The 17,179-nt window shown below is 42.6% G+C and overlaps 1 pseudogene; it reads right to left on the bottom strand.

Moving 5' to 3' along the window:
• The window catches only part of LOC130152377 (cytosolic phospholipase A2 epsilon-like), a 40,836-nt pseudogene extending 25,915 nt beyond the window's left edge, over nt 1–14,921 (bottom strand).
• Between the last annotated feature and the right edge of the window lie 2,258 nt (nt 14,922–17,179).

Raw genomic sequence — 17,179 nt, 5'->3', positions numbered from 1 at the left:
ATAAGATGCATATTTAAATAGCACTGAGGTATTTAAATCACACGGTATCACACTATTTTTCCTGAGAGACTCCCACTTCTTTGAGAGCACAGGCAGGTAAGGGCTATCTAATATTTGTTTGCTTTCCTTGTTCAAGAGCATGCTGGTTTACAGGGCTCTATTATGGTGTGGGCCTGTTTAAGGATGTCAGAGTCACAGTGTACCTGGGGTATTACTGACAGAAAGGAAAGACATACTTTTCTTCACCTGCTGGCCCCCAAATCTTCTTTACTGACAGTTAACAAAACCTGAAGATACCTCTCACTGTGTCTAGGACTTACCTCGTATCTTAGAGCCCCTCTACACATAATGAGAGGTAACTCCTTTCAAAACAAGCATGTCATCTGAATAGACAAGAGAGAGAAAATCTGTGGGAGAAGATATTCTGTTCTCTGTGTTTTATGGACAGGGCAGCAGAGGCACAGAGTGTTTGGATGACTTGCCTGAACTTGTGTGTCTGTTGGCAGAGCTACAAACCGAGCCCACACACCCTGATCCCTACTCCAGAGATGTACATTTTGCTGATAGCGGGATTTTCTAAGTATCTGTATCTCATTATGCAAGACTTTCTCTGAAATCCCACTGTCCTCAGGATGGAGGACAAGGTCACAATAGTAACACTGTTTTCTGAGAATGCAGTAGCATTTTACTTTCTGCAATCCCTTTGCATAAGCCAGTGATTCATGGTTCTTATCTTGTCATTCAATTTCCATTCTAGATCAAAGGTGATAATAAAATAAATTAAATCAGCACTTCAAAGGAATGAAGGTGAGGTCTTGCACACACATGCTGTGTTTCATAGCTGTCAAAAAGAATAGAAGTTATTTTGACCTTCTTTGTTATCCTATGATAGTTCTTCTATTCTCTGCAACCCAGTATTATAGGCCATGTGAACCGAACACCTCTCCATTTATTTGAATAATTGACAACGATGACATCCATGTTCTTGAAACACCAAAGTGAGTGGAATACAAAGAGACTGTGAGAAATTTTCTTTGTAAAATATTGTTCCGTTAGAAGATGAAGATAAAATCAAATCGTAGTGTTTGGGGTGAAAATGTTGCCATTTCTGAATTACCCAATGGAAGCCAAGTAGAGCTCACTTGGGGAAAACAAGAAGGTATCCTGCCATGTCCTCAGCCTTCCTTGAAGTCTGATTACTTCCTTCCTCATGGAAAGATGGACCTTTAGAGCTGGGATTTCTCAGGATCTGGTCTGCCCTGTCAAGTCCAAAGTAGTCCTCTGAAGTGAAAGCTGTGGGGGTTCCCAGGCCAAAGTAATGTGAAGCAGAGCTGCTGGTTTACCGGCAGCATCAGTGCCTCATCTTATTTCTTTGGAAAAATCTGTGCCTGTCATAGATATTTTCTGGGTTTCTAACTGCAAGGAGTGTATGAAGCCAATCTGTATCAAGACAATCCGAGAGAGCCCTTGACACGCGATGTGCAGCCACCTCTCGAACAGCTTTGGTAACTGCACCGAAACTACCGCAGTGTGGGGTACCACAGCTGGAGAACCGACCCTTGCTCTGTGCCAACAGCAGCTATAGGTGACTTTTCAGTCTGATGGATCCTTTGGCTGCACTAAAAATACTAAAGAGTAGAAAGACGGAGGAGTGAGGTAACATGTTATGTGAGATGCTGGGCAGCACAGAGGCTGTGGTATTAGTGAGCTTCAGCAAACTTCAGCACAGTCTCCCAAAAAGGAAAGAAAATGCACAGCAAGATATGCAAAACTAGATATTAGAGACGTGCCAAGTTCATGATGTACATGTAGGAACAGTAGGAAAAAAAATCTCCAGAGAAATGAAAGTGGCATACTGGGTAAGGGCTGGTAAACAAAAAATAAACAACAAACCTCTGAAATTGTAAACAGCTATTCTGAGGCAGAAATTTGCTTTGACTGTGATTTCTTAGCTAGTACAATTCCAGTGTTTTGCATATGTGCAGTGGCCAGCACAAGCAGGGGCTGGCTGATACAGTAATTTGAGAACTGTATAACGTCAGTAAGAAAAACTGGTACTTACAAAAATCTGCCTGATGAGCATTTTTCAACTTTATGATTCTTACAGTGAGCAGCGAGTAAGGTGACATTTCTTCCTGCTGGAAAAAATAACAAAGGAGATGTGCTTTAAAGTTTGGGATATGTGTATTTGCTGTAATGACAAACACACACTGAAAGGAACCCAGGTTCTGCTGAAGCCATCTCTTCCAGTTGGCATCACAGCAAAAACACAACAGGCAACAGAATGTACTTTCTCCACAAACTTCATCAGCTCCTGAAGTCTGCAGTCATTTAAGCATACAAACAGAGGATGTGGAAGGAGAGGATGAATAGGGAAGTGGAGATGGGGTAAATAAGCTGAGAAAGTCATTAGCCAGCTACGTTAAATCATGCACGTGGTCACCAGCACCCAATCTGACAACACAAAATTCAGGGAATCCACAAATCAGAGACACTCCAAATTTGGCTGGCTATTGACCAGCAGCCTGTGATGTGCTGTAGGTAGAATCAAAAATTTGTACAAAAATTTGTGTCAAATTTCTGCTTCTAATGCAATTCTTGGATAAGTGTAGAAAGGGAAAAAGAAAAGAGACTTTTTTTAGGTTTTCTCACTTGTTTTTAAAAGAATCATTTTCATGATGGAGAGGTGTCTAAGGAAGAGTCCTTAGCACCTCAGGGAATGTCTCAGGCCAGCAGGGCAATACACAGCTTTGAACAAACACCGCTAGCTCGCTTTGTGTGAAGAGAAGTTTTCCTCACCGAATGCCATTATCTGATTGTACTTTCTACTACTCCACATCTATCAAAGTTATACTTTTGACTGTAGTGCATCTCAAAGAAGGCTGCATCCAATTCCTTGTTGAAGATGCCAGGCCTGACCAGCTGGGTCTGTGAAAGCTGTGCCAATCATGTTTGCTTCAGGGGTTTTACAGCAGGGAACATGACCCTCATGTCTATGAGCAGCAGCTGGAGCAACTAGGGTATCAGCAGAAAGATACAGAAAACAGGCAAAGCTTACTAAGCCATCTGTGCCGCAGCCAATCTCAATTCCCTGGCTGCAGGAACAATTGTGGAAAATGTATCAAAATAGCTGAAGCTTATAGAAAGGAGAGAGAGTTGCACCACGGTTGTACACAAGAGACTGAATGAAAAGGGTAACTCAGTACTGGGGATGGCTACCTGTATCATAGTTTAAGAGCAGAGGCAGAAGAAAAGGAGGAATTTCAGAAAGTTCAGACTGTTAAGTGATAAGTTCCCAAGCTGATGTATGATTATAGTAAGAACAGGTCTCATTAGATAGGTGGGGTAACACAGCAAGACTGCAATGGATGTCAGAGAACAAGGCTCTGCACAGGAAAGAAAATGCTCTTGCAAAGTCTGTGAGATCCTGAGGCTTGACTGCTACTGCTGCTGCATGAAGAGCTTTAACAAGTGTGCTATCAGCAGATTCTGAGTTGGGCATCTCCAATAAGAGAGGAAGACATAAAATATATAACATGTAAATTAAAAAGGTACCTTGAGATAGTATGGTTATGGAATAATAAGGATTTTTTAAGGACTTGTGATAAAGCATCAATAAACCCAAAATGTTATGGCATTAAGATGAGGTAGATTTGGAAATAGGGAAGTGTTAGTCTGCAGTTCTAATAGCAAGGGTCTATGGATGTCATAAAATGACCAAACTAGTGATGCTGACACTTGTAGTTTTGCAGAAAGATATCCAGCCAAGTAACACTAAAGGCACAGCACGTATCGGGATCAAGCAATAGGTGGCCACTTCAGTGACGCGGACTTCTGATGGTAGTCACTGATACTCAGGCGTAGCTCAAGGGGGAGCTGAGATAACAGCAGAAGGCAAATAGTCCATAATTCTTAGTAAAGTCAGTTCGGAGAGAAAAAAAAAATAAAAAATCAAAAAACCCACAACAACAGGCAGCCAAAGCAAGAAGCTGTTGTGAAAGCTAATGACCAAAATTTTGAAAAGATTATCTGAAGTGAAAATGGAAGGGCGCTGGTGGAAGATGATGGAATAATTAGGGGATGTTATTATTTTCTGAGAAGCTTCAGTTACAGTAACAGGGAGTAACTCTCAACTGAAATGAAAGTACATTCACAGGCACTGCTACAGTGACAAGTCAGACTGCTAAAAAGGTCAAGGTCTAAGAAGACAGTACATCAGCTGAAGTGTGTAAATCATTGGACCACGGGGAATTCATCATGAGAAAATTTAGTTTAACCTCCCAAATAATTTCCATATCTTTGAGGATGAAAAACATGAGGGTCATAAAAGGAATTTGCAACAAATTGCAGTAATTCTCGAGTTATGAAGTTATCTAATGAAACAGCAAGAACAAATTTTTGAGAAAATGCTGGCTAATTTAAAGGCATATTAAATAAGAGGTAACCAGTGCCTAAAACAACCATACAGCTTTGCCCACAGGCTCAAACTTATAACCAGGACTCGTAATATCAGAATGTTTTCTGTAAGCTGACTAGTTAAAAAGCTAATATTTTTTGCTGAGGTACAGAAGCAGCACATCCAAAGGAACAAGAAGGCTACAGAGCACTGCATGAATGCATTCTCTTTATCAGGCTACAAGGAGAAGATGATCTTGGCTTCTGAGTGGGTGTATTCCAAAACTAAATAGGAAACTAATCACTGTTGATTGAAGTTGTATGTAGGGCACAGGATATTTTATAGGGCTGTTTGTTCTAAACAGGGGACATAATATCTCAGCATTATCAGAATCCAGGCTGAGCCAACTCCAGACTGTTGTTCCAGTCATTATTGTTAGACCATTCCTTTTTCATCAGCAAGGAATAACACTGTCTTCTTACCTCAACCCGTTTTGTTCTTAAGGAACAAACTCATTGGGTTTATCCATTTGTTTCTATACCTTTCTCAAAGACAGCAGTCAAATTAGAGAAATACATAAAGGTTTCAGCAGACATATTTCCAGAGAGGATAAAGGAAAGAGTTAAAGGAATTGCATTTAGCGTTGGTGCTCCCTTAGCCTTCTTCAATGGCACCAGTCCTTCAGCCAGCATTTGGGAACACAGGTTTTTAAAGACTGTCAGAGACATGTACGATCTGCCATGATTTTTTAAGTAGAATGACAGAAGCAGAACCGAGCGTGGGTTCCGGGAAGCCGTGCTTACAGCCCACACTCCCCTGGACCACTGCTGCAGGCTAGAGCGGGGCTCACGCAAAGAATGCATCGCAAGAAACTCATACTTCACACGCAGCTGAAGGCAAACTGATAAGAGGGTAGGGGAGGAGTATATTAGGAAGGACCCTCCCCCCCCGCAAAAAAAAAATAAAAATAAAAATTCCCCAACAGAACATACTGTTCTTCATGGAAATGCTGGGTAAGATGTTACACAGATTAGATAGTATCAAAGATTATGCAAGGGTCCAAACACCTAATTTCACTGGAATGACGGTGAGGAAGCGGATGGGGATATTTGGTGTCACAGGAAGATGGCTCAGTGCAAAGAGCAGGAGTTTATTCAAATTTGAAGAGCTTGCCAAGAGAACAGTAGGGCAGAGTCCCTGATCAGCCGCAATGTGCAGATTAGAAATTCACTTGAATGAGAAGCAAGAATAATTTCTCACCTCCAGGAGGAGCGCTCCAAGAAGGGGCTGCGTAAGAGCAGTTGGTGAGCTGTGCACGGAAACTCTGCGCACCAGGAGAATTTCTCACCATATTGCCCAGGAAACACGAGTCCTGCGAGACAGCAAGGTACCGGCTATGTCAGCCAGAGCACACCCAGCGTGCCGTCACAGAACAAGCACTGCAGGAGCAAGAAGGGACCCAAGGAACCGACAGAGGAAAGAGCTAGGGACGCGAAGCCGAGCGGTGCACTCTGTGAGCGTGTCTGGTGGCAGAGCACACAGCCAGGCCGCTGCAGCTCAGCTTCCCGCGGCCTGAGCCCTGCTCCCGGGGCCTGCTCATCGCAAAATCCCTTCTGGCATTAGCCTGTCCCCCAGAGCAATGACAACTTTAAATCTGGAGGAATAATGAAAATGCTAGTTTTATCTCTGTGCTCTCAACATTTTTACCAGTTAGAAGGGTTCTCTCAGCACTCAGAGCCAGTCTGTAACTCTGAATCCCTCTCGCTTTCTCTCTGTGTCACACTCAGATGGCCGTGTCTCCCAAATCAAAGTCCTTCAGAAAAACACCCAATCTGTTCCAGAAAACATTTTGGTCTCCCCTTAGGGCATACAAAGGGGGAAACATATTCAGTGATCATCATCATCTGAGACGCCAATGCCTTTGAAAAGAAGTGCTAACTGTTAATCGAACTATTAACTACAAAGAAAGTCTCTGAGGCAAATGAAAAAGACACTTACCCTCCTTAGAGAAGGTAGTTAATAGAAAATCACTTAATATAATACTTTTGTGATGGCCAAATGCCAGACATGCAAACTAGTCCAGAAAATTCAAAGGGAAAATAACGTCCCATACCTGAAGCTCAAGTCGCTGGTGCCATCGGTGGGAGTCATGCAACTAATTGTCTTTTCCCTCTAGTTATCATTTCATTACAATAACACATTGAACAATGCTAATAAACTAAAAAGCAGGTGTGCTGCTGCCATTGACTATCATTTGTGTTACATTAAAAGAAATGGTTAGTTCAGGCAGTGGGTAATGTAATCAACTACTCATGAGTAAATAATTGCCATAAACAGCCATTTTCAGCACAAAATTAATACTAGGCCGGGAGCAATTCCCAATACGTAGAATAAAGACAGTATTACCAAAATTTGCCAACCCACAGCAGCCAGATGAGCCAATTCTCTCGCAGTCCCCTCTAACAGAGATAAATCTGCACACCCTGAACCGCTGAGCTTACCCCTGCAGTGACAGAGCGATGGTCAGGCTGCGAGACCTCCTCAGAGGCTCGCTGCTACACCTGCAGAAGGGAACCTTAGATGACACACTTCAATCACAGACACTTTTTTTAAGAGGGGAGGGTGACAAGGCCCTTGCTAATGTCATGGCTTGTTCTAGTTTTGTGATAAACTGTTAAGGAACGTGCATATCACTTATATAAATCAAAAACTGATTAAAATTCTCCTAGTTCTTCCCTGGTTTCTGATTTCACATCCAACAGAATATTTTGGTGAGCCTCCCTGCCCTATGTCAGTACTACTGATCTTGAGCCAAGATTATGCTTCCTAGCCTCTCACTCTTTGCCTTACTGTATGTAACTTTTCAGTGCATTTACAGACAGTGAGCCAAGAACTATTTTTTTAAGCTGATAATTTCCCAAGGAAAATACCATTGTGGGTTTTTTTTCCATTTTTGGAAATAACAAATTATTCTTTATAAGACAATGCACTAACAAATAACATCCAGTGAAATTTTTTCTAGATTTACTGTAATTATGGGCTACCTTAGTCAGAACTACTTATGATCTTCCTTTAGTATGTTTCATCTTTCCCATATTCACATGTAAGGTGCTAGAAGGCAAACTGTCAACTCAGGACTCTGTGAAGCAGCTAAAGAAATGCTCTGTTGATGCTCCTATTGATTTTAAAGTATGAAGGAGTTCGCTAAATTTTTAGGACAATGTAGAGAACTTTGTGAAGTGGGGCATATTTAGCTTTGCACTGTAGATAAGCCACACAGCTAAACTCCATGTGCAGCCCCTGGGCATGTTTTTCTAAACCCAATCCAGTAACTATTCAGTTTATCACACAGCTACGTAAAGCCATCTTAAACTCAAGCGAGTGCTTGGGCAAATATTTGAGCATTAACACTAAGGAAAACTTTGCACCTATTTACTTGTTTTTGGACTCAAGATCTGCTAGAAGCATGTTATCCTTTACAACGCCTCTCTATTAAAAGATTATCCTCCTGTTGCACATGGCAAGCTACGGCTTGCAGAAATAAGGGAATTACCAGGAAACCCAGTGCCACTAAGAGGCAGGAACTGGCCAGCCTGCACAAGTCTGTGCCTTCAATGCCAGTATTCTGCTAAGCTTTATTACAGAATAGACTTATTCAAAATCCAGGAGGCAAACATGAGAGTGCCTTGGTTAAACACCTGTGGATAGCAACACAAAACTTTTGAAGGTCATAATAATTTATCCTCATCAAATGAATGAGAACAATGAATTAAAGCTGTGGAAAGGGTCCCATAGCCCCTATATGCAGGGCTTTATGGCCACAGGATTATTATTTTTTTTAATATTACTTTACATACATTCAAAAACATTGCTGAATTCTAACCATCTTTATGTACATGTAACTACCTCAGTGGTAAAGAAGGGTTGGATGCTTGTAGCCGTGGATATTCTACACCAAAATACAACTTCAGTATAAATACAGCAAATCATACAAAACAAAAAGGACATGTAGATCAGGTCATTGCACTCTCCAATAGTTGTTTTTCCTGCTTTAGTACATTCCCTTGCTGAGCTTTAGCACACACACACAGAGCAAACAACGAACACCTAAATGCCCTGTCATTTTTGGTTATGCTACTTTGCCATTTACATCCTTTCACACCCCACTGATAGTTTGCCACTCTTTTTGTACACTCATTTCCACCTGCAGGAGTGCCAGAATGCTGCTAACGAGAGATCAGTTTGATCAATGTGGTTGATGAGGTTTGTTTCTTTTCTATTGATTTGGAAGTCTGGTTGCACAAACAAAAACTTAAACATGCAGGTTTCCTATGAGCTATAGACACTTGAACGCCATGCCATTTAAGGTATCATCAAAAGTACATTAGCTTTTTGTTTGGAGCCCCTTGGTTTGTGCTTTGAGGCAGCTTGACACCGTGTATAGTCAGCTGCAAGCTAACTGGGAGTAGAGACAGAAATCATCACCGATAGAGCTGGTATGTGTTTGATTCAGATATTTTTCTGCCACAAGCCCTGCAAAGGTTGCTGGAGTTGCTCATTTGTTGTGATGAGCTGCGCAGTGAACACAGCATGCATTTGTTTTGCAAGCTGGTGTTAATTACCAAAACCCAAAGGATTGCCAACAACCATGCCCTGACTTTCCAGCACTGGCAATATTCCCCATTCATGCGGGGCTCAAGCTCCATTAAAGTCAATAGAGATAAATTGCATTAAAAGAAGGTGCAAGTTCAGTCCCAGTTTAATTGTAAATTGAGAAAGAACGTTTTCCCTAAGGAATTTCTCTGAGAAATGAATCCATGAAAATAACACACTTTGTGTAAATAGATAAAGAAATGGAATGAAAAAATTACTGAATGCAGATGTTTCATCTAAAGGAAATTTTCTTTCACAAAATGTTCCAATTTCTAAATAAGTCTGTGAGTCTTTAATAACCAAACTTGGAAAAAAAAAAATCCTACTCTTCTCAAAAACCCATTGGTGCAGTCCCACCCATTTTTAGTTAGTTGAAGCCGGTACCTTAGCATCAGCATCGCTCAGGGCTGTGTAGCGCATCATCCATTTTCTTCCTTCATGTTCCATGGGGCTTGATTTGCCGCTTGAATGCTGTTGAGGGAGGGAGAACAAGAGATGAAAAAACAGAGTAAAGACCAATTTTTCTATTTATTTCAACTCCTCAATGTGGAATTGCAAGGTGGAATGAGCAATTCACACCTCCTCATTGTTTGTGGTGGATAAAATGAAGCTGCCAGGGAAGCAGCAGCTGTTTCTGTGCTGTATGGAAGAATGTCGACTCCAGCTCCTCACAGCTGCAAACAGCCAAGCAGGGACAGTCTTATTTTCTTGGAGATTTCTGTCCTACAGGTAACAGTGGGCTCGACTCATCTGTATTCTGGGGACAAATATGAATCAAATACATGCAGGCTCCTGCCAGGCTTGTTCTGTGTTCTGCTTACCTGAGGGAAGGCAGAGGTTGATGCCATGAGGTTGCTGCTGTATTAAGAGCAGGTGCTGCAGGTGGCACCTGGGTGTTAGGCTCCACGGTTGCCAGTGCCTCCTGAAACAAATTTACAGCTTTGAAGAGTGTCAGAAGTTGCTAAACAGGTGTTTTATTACGTTGAGTCAGAGCTCCACCCCTCCACGATTTCTGAAACAGGAAAATTTCCCACCCACATGACTTGTCCAAAGAGCACGTCTCTTGTAAGGTGTGAACCTTCGTATCTGCAGGTCTTGTGACCAAGCAGAGCCTCCTGAAGGACCAAATTGCTCCCACCTGGGTGCTCCTGGAGATGCAGTAACAGCCGAAACCCAACCGATGAGCTGATAGAGACTTTACAGCAAAAACCTAAAAGTGATGATGATAGCCTGATAGACACACACAGCTATTGTCTCCATGCAGAGACCCTGAATTCTATGCACTATTGCCTCCATAATAAAAAAATAAACTAAAAAAAGTTTGGAATGATCATTAGAAGGAAGGCAGCTATATATGAACATATTAAGAGTTCTTCTGAAGGAGTATTTTCCCCTGAGAAGTGCTGTTGCATTATGATTTGTGCATTATGTGTTTGTTTTTACTGAGGTCTTCTACTTCAAAAGGAATGAAAGAAGGGAGAAATTCGATAAGCAACATTTCTGTGCTCCCTAAAATGCAATGTGTCACAGTTCCATTTGAAATGTGTTTTACTTATTTCTGGGATTTACATTTAATACAGTATGCATCTTAACAAATTTAAGACAGATTCAAACATTTTGCCTTGAAAATCATGAAACATTTCAACAAACTAAAATAACTTCATATTGTAGGAGCTTTTAATTCTTCATTAGTTTTTTTTCCCCAGTTCAGAACTGGCATTTTCTGATGCAAAAACCATTCAAATTTCTGAACAAATTTATTCAAATCACCAGCCAACTGGGCATTACTAGCGTATTATTGGAATTTAGTGGAGTGATGTTGTACATTTTAAGATTATTTTTTTGTCTAATGAGGATTTGCATGTGTTCAGCACACCTCTAGGAAGCTCGGTGATTAAATTTTCTAATCCATTATGCAAGCATTATTAGCACACATACATTTGTATTGAAAGTCCTCCCAAATGATTAAAAGTAGTGCTTATGAAAGGGCTTGAGATTAAGAGGATGACAAAGCATGATGCTTCCTATTAGAGACCTGAATACATATGAAATCACAGCCACTGCAACTGTGGCAATGCATGTTGTACAAGGACCTCGACCGACAGAAACTAGACACAAACCCAATCACTTCTCACAGTCTCATTACATACTTTTCTTATATACACAGACAAATCAATATGAAAATCTGGTGTTGCAAGGAGAACAAGACAGTTTGATCACCTTACATGCAGTATTCCATCCTCACAAAGGTTTGATTTCCTGGTTTTAATTTTATGTCTACATATTCAGTTTGGGGTTTTGTTGTTTGTTTTGGGTTGCTTTGTTGTTGGGTTTTTTTTAATTAAATAAGTGCTTTTATCACATTGTGCAAGGGAAAAGTTTGCTGTGAACTTCCTTTCTTGCCTTTATCGTATTTAAACTTTTTGATGGAACAGGAACTGCTTAATTGAAACCAGAATTAGATATACTATAGCAATAGGCAAAGGATAGTCACAAGCCTCTCCCATGTTGGCCAATGCAATGCTTAGTCTCAGCACTTGCACTGCCACAAAAAATATTTTTGGAATCTGCCTTTTTTTTCCTATAACTATGGTGCCCAGAAACAGTTTACAGAAAAGTCACCGTACACACAAAAGCATACGCTTTTTCTGTTTCTTCTGCAGCAGCCTGCCTGTGTCCTTGGTTGAACTGCCTAGAAGGGCTGTGGCACCACAGCAGCAGAATGAGAACGTTAGCTACAGTTTCTCTGTAATTGTGCCCCACAAAGGTCATGAGTTCCAGGTCTCATCTCGGCAGCATATGGAAGCTAATGGGTTTTTGCGGGAGAGCGGGAGAGCCGGTTTCCATTGATTTATGTGTGTCATATTGTAGCTTTGGTTGTAAGGCAAAAGGAAGTGAGGTGGGGGAAGAAGCCTCCAGCATCCCTGAGGAAGATGACTAAGAGATGCTTGTCGTCTGACAACGAACTCTTCTTTCCTGACTCTAGCCTTCCCAATACAAAAGACCTGTCCTTTAAGCTCAAGTCAGAGGCAGCCAAAGGTGCCTTTGACCCAAAGCCAGCACCGGTACTGCGTTCCCGAAATTAGTTCAAAGTTCAAACTGCTTTTCGCTATGAAGCATGCTTCCTTTTGAGGCAAACATGGCCTCTTCTCAAGGCAGGCACTTAGGACAGGCCGGACCTCACCTAAATTAGAAGGCCAGACTTTAGCCGAAGCTGGTTGCCTGTACTCCCTGTGTACTGGATGGAGGAAAAAGCAAGCGTGGCCACTGCAGGGCGTAACTAAGTCCCTCCATACCGGATTCTTCTGGAGAAGCCTAAATGTCCAGGTCATACTTATACATCTGACTTCTGAGTAGCTGAAGGTTGGTGAGGTGAATCCCACCCTGAATAATCATTATATCCTCTTTAATCACTTGTTTCCAAAGTCACTGATGCTGAGGGAACACGACATTGAGGAACTTGGCTGTGGCATTAACACGTGATTCACCCCATCATAATGTGAAGCTTGGGCAAAAGCCCTAATAGCATATGAATGAAAAATCCTCTCATGGGTCTGTTCAAATACAAAGGGTGTTGCGATAAGGAGGGTGGCAACGTTGCCGGTGCCAGCAGGAGTCCGAGCTCCCCGCCGCACGCCGGCCAGGGACTGCTGATGCCCCTGTGACCAGGAACGGGACAGCTTCACTTGGGGCCACGGGTGGTAAAGCACAGACTGCGCAGCAGCAGCTCAGCCCAGGCATGTGGAAGGAGAAATACGAAGCCAGGTTTTCTGTGAAACCCCACGCTGTGGTCGTTCAGCATCTGAGACTTGTTTGAGAGAAATGGGGAATGCCAGAGGCAAGGACAGAGAGGAGAGTGCTGCTGCAACTACCAGATGGCAACGCACTCTGGACTTGTGGGGCAGAGCCCCAGAGCTCAAACAACTCATTTAACGTAGCTCAAGGAGCAGACAAACCATGCCGAGCCAGGCTGAGACAGACACCCACGCTTACGGCCATTCTGGGGTCTGTCTGCCAGCTGGCGCGCCGCCGGTGAGATGCAGATCGCCCAGAGCTGCTCTGCCTTGAACTGGTTGTCATTTAAGGTTTTCTTCTGTAATGTTTTCTTCTTTTTCAGGACTAGTCTGATGATGTCTAAGACTACAATCAATGTGATCTAAAGCTGCCACCAATGACTGAGACTGGCCAATTTTAGCATTAATGCTCAAAGACATGGGTTGGATCAGAGTTAATTATTCAAAGATTTATTAAAGTGACGGCTAAGGACAAATAAAAGATCAGCTAGATTGTGTGGTTTCTTTTGACCTTTCTCAACCATTCTCAGTGATAACCCTCTTTAGCCTCTTACCCATCCTTCCCAGCTCCTCTGCAGCCTACAGACCCTCCTTTATGTCTCACCCTGTATCATGAGGCTTTTCCATGCCATGCCCTAGCAAGGCCAGCAGCCCCTCTTGCTTCAGCGCATCTTCCCCTCACGTTTCCCAGACCACCCTTCTGAACACAGGAGAAAGGGAGGGTCCAGCTTCCCTGAAAGCCCTTCTGATTTATTCCTGGTTAGTATTTTTACTAGAAACAGCCATCTTCTACTCCATAGGGATACAGGAGGATGTAGCAAATGTGACTCATAGTAGTATGACGCTTCAGGCATATTAAAAGTAATAATACATGGTGGCCCATCTGAATAAAAGCAAAAATGTTTAGGTTCATCTCAGCAAGAGAGAGATCATAGCAATCTCCATGACAGCAACGCAACGCCAAGTATCATCCACAAGAATCGGGCTTTAGTATGGCAATGGCTGTGCAGCTTTGCCTGGTCCACATCATTGCTGCTGGTGACCCATATGGCCTTTATTTTAATAAGATAAATCTATTGGTCATGATGAGAAAGGTGTATATATATATATTTATCTGCAATTCAAATATGAACACATTAGGAAAGAAAAAGTGAAATCGTTTGAGAAAATTTGGGCCATAGAGTTAGATCAGCAGAAAAAGGAGTGTTTCTGTCCACCAGGAATATTACATTGCTTTTAGAAGGGCTCTGTACGCTCCTCTCCATGACAAATATGGGTTATAGATATTTGTTGTTACATGTAAAATGACTTTACCCAAATTCAGAGAAAACTTAAACCCAGAAAAACATTCAGAAACAGTCCAAGCATTTAATGTCCCAGACAAATACTGGCAGTAGCTCAGATTTTTAAAGTTATTTGGTCTGGTTATTCTTATATAGAACATAACCTCTCTTCTTGTAGGTGTGACTTGTAGTAGACCTGTGCATGTGCAGAAGTGCAATACCTTTTTATGACTAAGCATATATATACATTTTTTAATTAGTCTTTCTTTTTGTAAGGCATACCTGCGTAGGATCCTAGTTCTTTCTAGTGTCACTTTAGTCTCCCATCAAACGCTAAAAGACATTGGAACTGCTAGAGCAACTTACTCTGAAATAACTGGCTTCTAAAAGACCTTTTCAGCTGTAGTAAGTTAACAGTGTCTTGGTATCTGAATAAAACTAGCAAGTGCTGGTGGGGTATGCCTTTGAGTTTCCTTTTCTTATCTAACATATGAGGCATCATATGCTACCGTCAAGGTTGAATTTCCAGTGTTCATTGCAATTAGCTCCAAGGGATAAAGTGCATTGCGGGAATCTAGTCCATGCACAAAAGTGTTGGTCACCAGAGCCCATTTGCTGACTACAGAGAGAAACGTGCTTTCCCATGAGGCCTGTTACCTGAAAGTCCCAGGCAGGGTCAGGGGACTGCAATGCAGGTGACAGGCTTGCCACTGGTTCAAAGCCACCCCTGTTGCTAAGCAGGATCCCTTGCACTTCACCGGTGTCAAGGTGAGCACGGCACCTTCCAGAAGGCATTGCCCTTCCAGCCGAGTTACACAGCCAGAGGGTCATAGCAGACATCGGAGGACTGCTTTTCTTAACACAGCAATGGCTCAGGTTTTGGTATGAGGGAATTTCTAACTTTTCTGTAACTTTCCATGTTGCAGAAGAGAACAGGACAGTGCGCTGTGAGACCAGAGCCCACACCTGGTGCAGTACTGCAGGAACATGAAGTCCCTCCCCCCTGATCAATTAAGAGGGACAGGAACAGCCTAGAGATTCTGTTCTAAATGACGCAACTCCTTTCTCCTCCAGAGCCCAGGGCAGGCAGCTGCCTACAGTGTGAGAGCCCTGGCAAAAGACAAGCTATGTGGAGAAGGCATCCTTAGGGAAGGCACACCCCGCCGAGGAAAGGCTGCCAGGCACTATGGGCATCCCCACCACACTTGCAGGCTGAAGAGGAAGAGGAAGCACAGGGTTAGGCGATGCGCTCACTCCAGCTAATCTTGCAGTGCTGAAATCCCTGGTGCCTCTTTCTTGCGTGAGAAAGGCTCGGCTGTTGCAGAAGCTCTTGCATCCAGTATCTCTCCACATGTGTGGAAGCCATGCCCCCAGTGCCATGCTGACTTCAAGCCTTGTGACCCATTGTGCAACCTGAAGAGGTGTGCAAGGCAGCGTGTTTGCCCTATATACAGTGTGTTGTCACTGGGAGGATGGAGGGACAGCCTTTGCAGGGCACCCAGTAAGTCAGGTAAGCAGTGCTTAGTAAGCCCAGGCTCAGCAGAGTCACACAGACACCCCACAGACCTGCATTTTGTGCCACCTGAAGCCGGACCATCACCCACACCTCGCACCATCTGCCCACGGGATGCAGCCTCAGCGATGCAACATGCGTGGCTCCATGCAGCGGCTGGCAAAGCAAAGCTGTTCCCCAGGGAGCCCACAGGCTTCGCCGCTGCCAAGGGAGCCGGGTGTGAGAGCACTCAGGGCCAGTAGGCGTAAGAGCCCATGATGCTCCCCCTGAACAAAACTCAAACCTCTGCAGGAATCTAGTGTGGCCACTTACACAAAAGGGCTGATCACAAAGATTAAACTATGTTAACAGCTCCACATGGAAAGACTTTAAAGAAACAATTGCAAAACATCTTACGGAAGTGTTTCAGAAATGCGTAAGGAAAGAAACATTCTCCAGGAGATCAAGATAAGCAACTATGTAAGTACCTCCTATTACATGCTAAATTAAATGGCCATTGCAACATGATACCATGCTAAAACACAGACATCAAAGGCAAGTGTGACTTCTAGGCCAGGTCAAGAAAACACAGATTAAAGAAAGACACATTTGTACTGGAAAACATCACTGAATAGCCATTATACAAAATGGAAGGGAGCCACACGTTACTAAAGCCTGTGGAAACCTGTCTAAACACCTGTTGCATACAACTCTCACATGGTGTTGATACTTTGACCCTATGTGATATAATGACTAAAACCTACTCAATTACATCAGACACGATGTGAAAGGAAAATTAATTATTCCCTTTATTTCCATAAGTCCAAGACAACAATAAGATCAGGCTAGCTGTTGGTAAAAAAAAAACTTGCGTGACTTACAAAGAGAAATCCCTACTGCTTTGGAGGCTCAACATTTCAGCTTTGTGCTAAAAACCAGTGGGAGAGGTCAGGGTGGGCTAAAAGGTGTGTCTGGAGGCATAACTACCTGTTCCTGCTGCAGTTGAGGAAATCTCAGTGGTATGATATGAGCTATCCCAATCTCACAATTAGGCTGAAAGCCCGACCTCTTTCAGAGGTGATAAGAAGGCAGCAGCTGGATGTGAAAAAAGTGATGCACGGTACATGGGGAAAAGGGAAGTACAAAACTTTTAGCATAAGCCAAATCTTACAGAACAAAAAAATCATGATTTCCAGGGGCAACAATAGGAAGCATAGGTGTGAATATAGAAGAAACATATATGAAAACAAAATCCTATCAAAGGTCTAGGCTTATTACTTCACAGAGATAGAAAATTAATTACTAATGATGCAGCTGAAGCAGGAATGCTAATAAAACACTTGTGTTCTATGTTGGGAAAGAAAAAACCTTACATGTTTCATCGATGAGTATTATGAACCGCTTTGCAAAACACAGCCATACAACACATTAACACAGAAGAGAGATCATTCTTACCAATTATTTCTGAAAGCTTACTCTAGGAGGATTCTTGACTGTCTATGGTTCAGCTATTGCAATTCTCAGCATACTGCATAACTGTAGGAAACTGAAAGAAAGTGAA

The sequence above is a fragment of the Falco biarmicus genome, chromosome 7, assembly GCF_023638135.1.
Source record: "Falco biarmicus isolate bFalBia1 chromosome 7, bFalBia1.pri, whole genome shotgun sequence".
Classification (NCBI taxonomy): Eukaryota; Metazoa; Chordata; class Aves; order Falconiformes; family Falconidae; genus Falco; species Falco biarmicus.
This window is presented reverse-complemented; position numbering and strand designations above follow the sequence as displayed.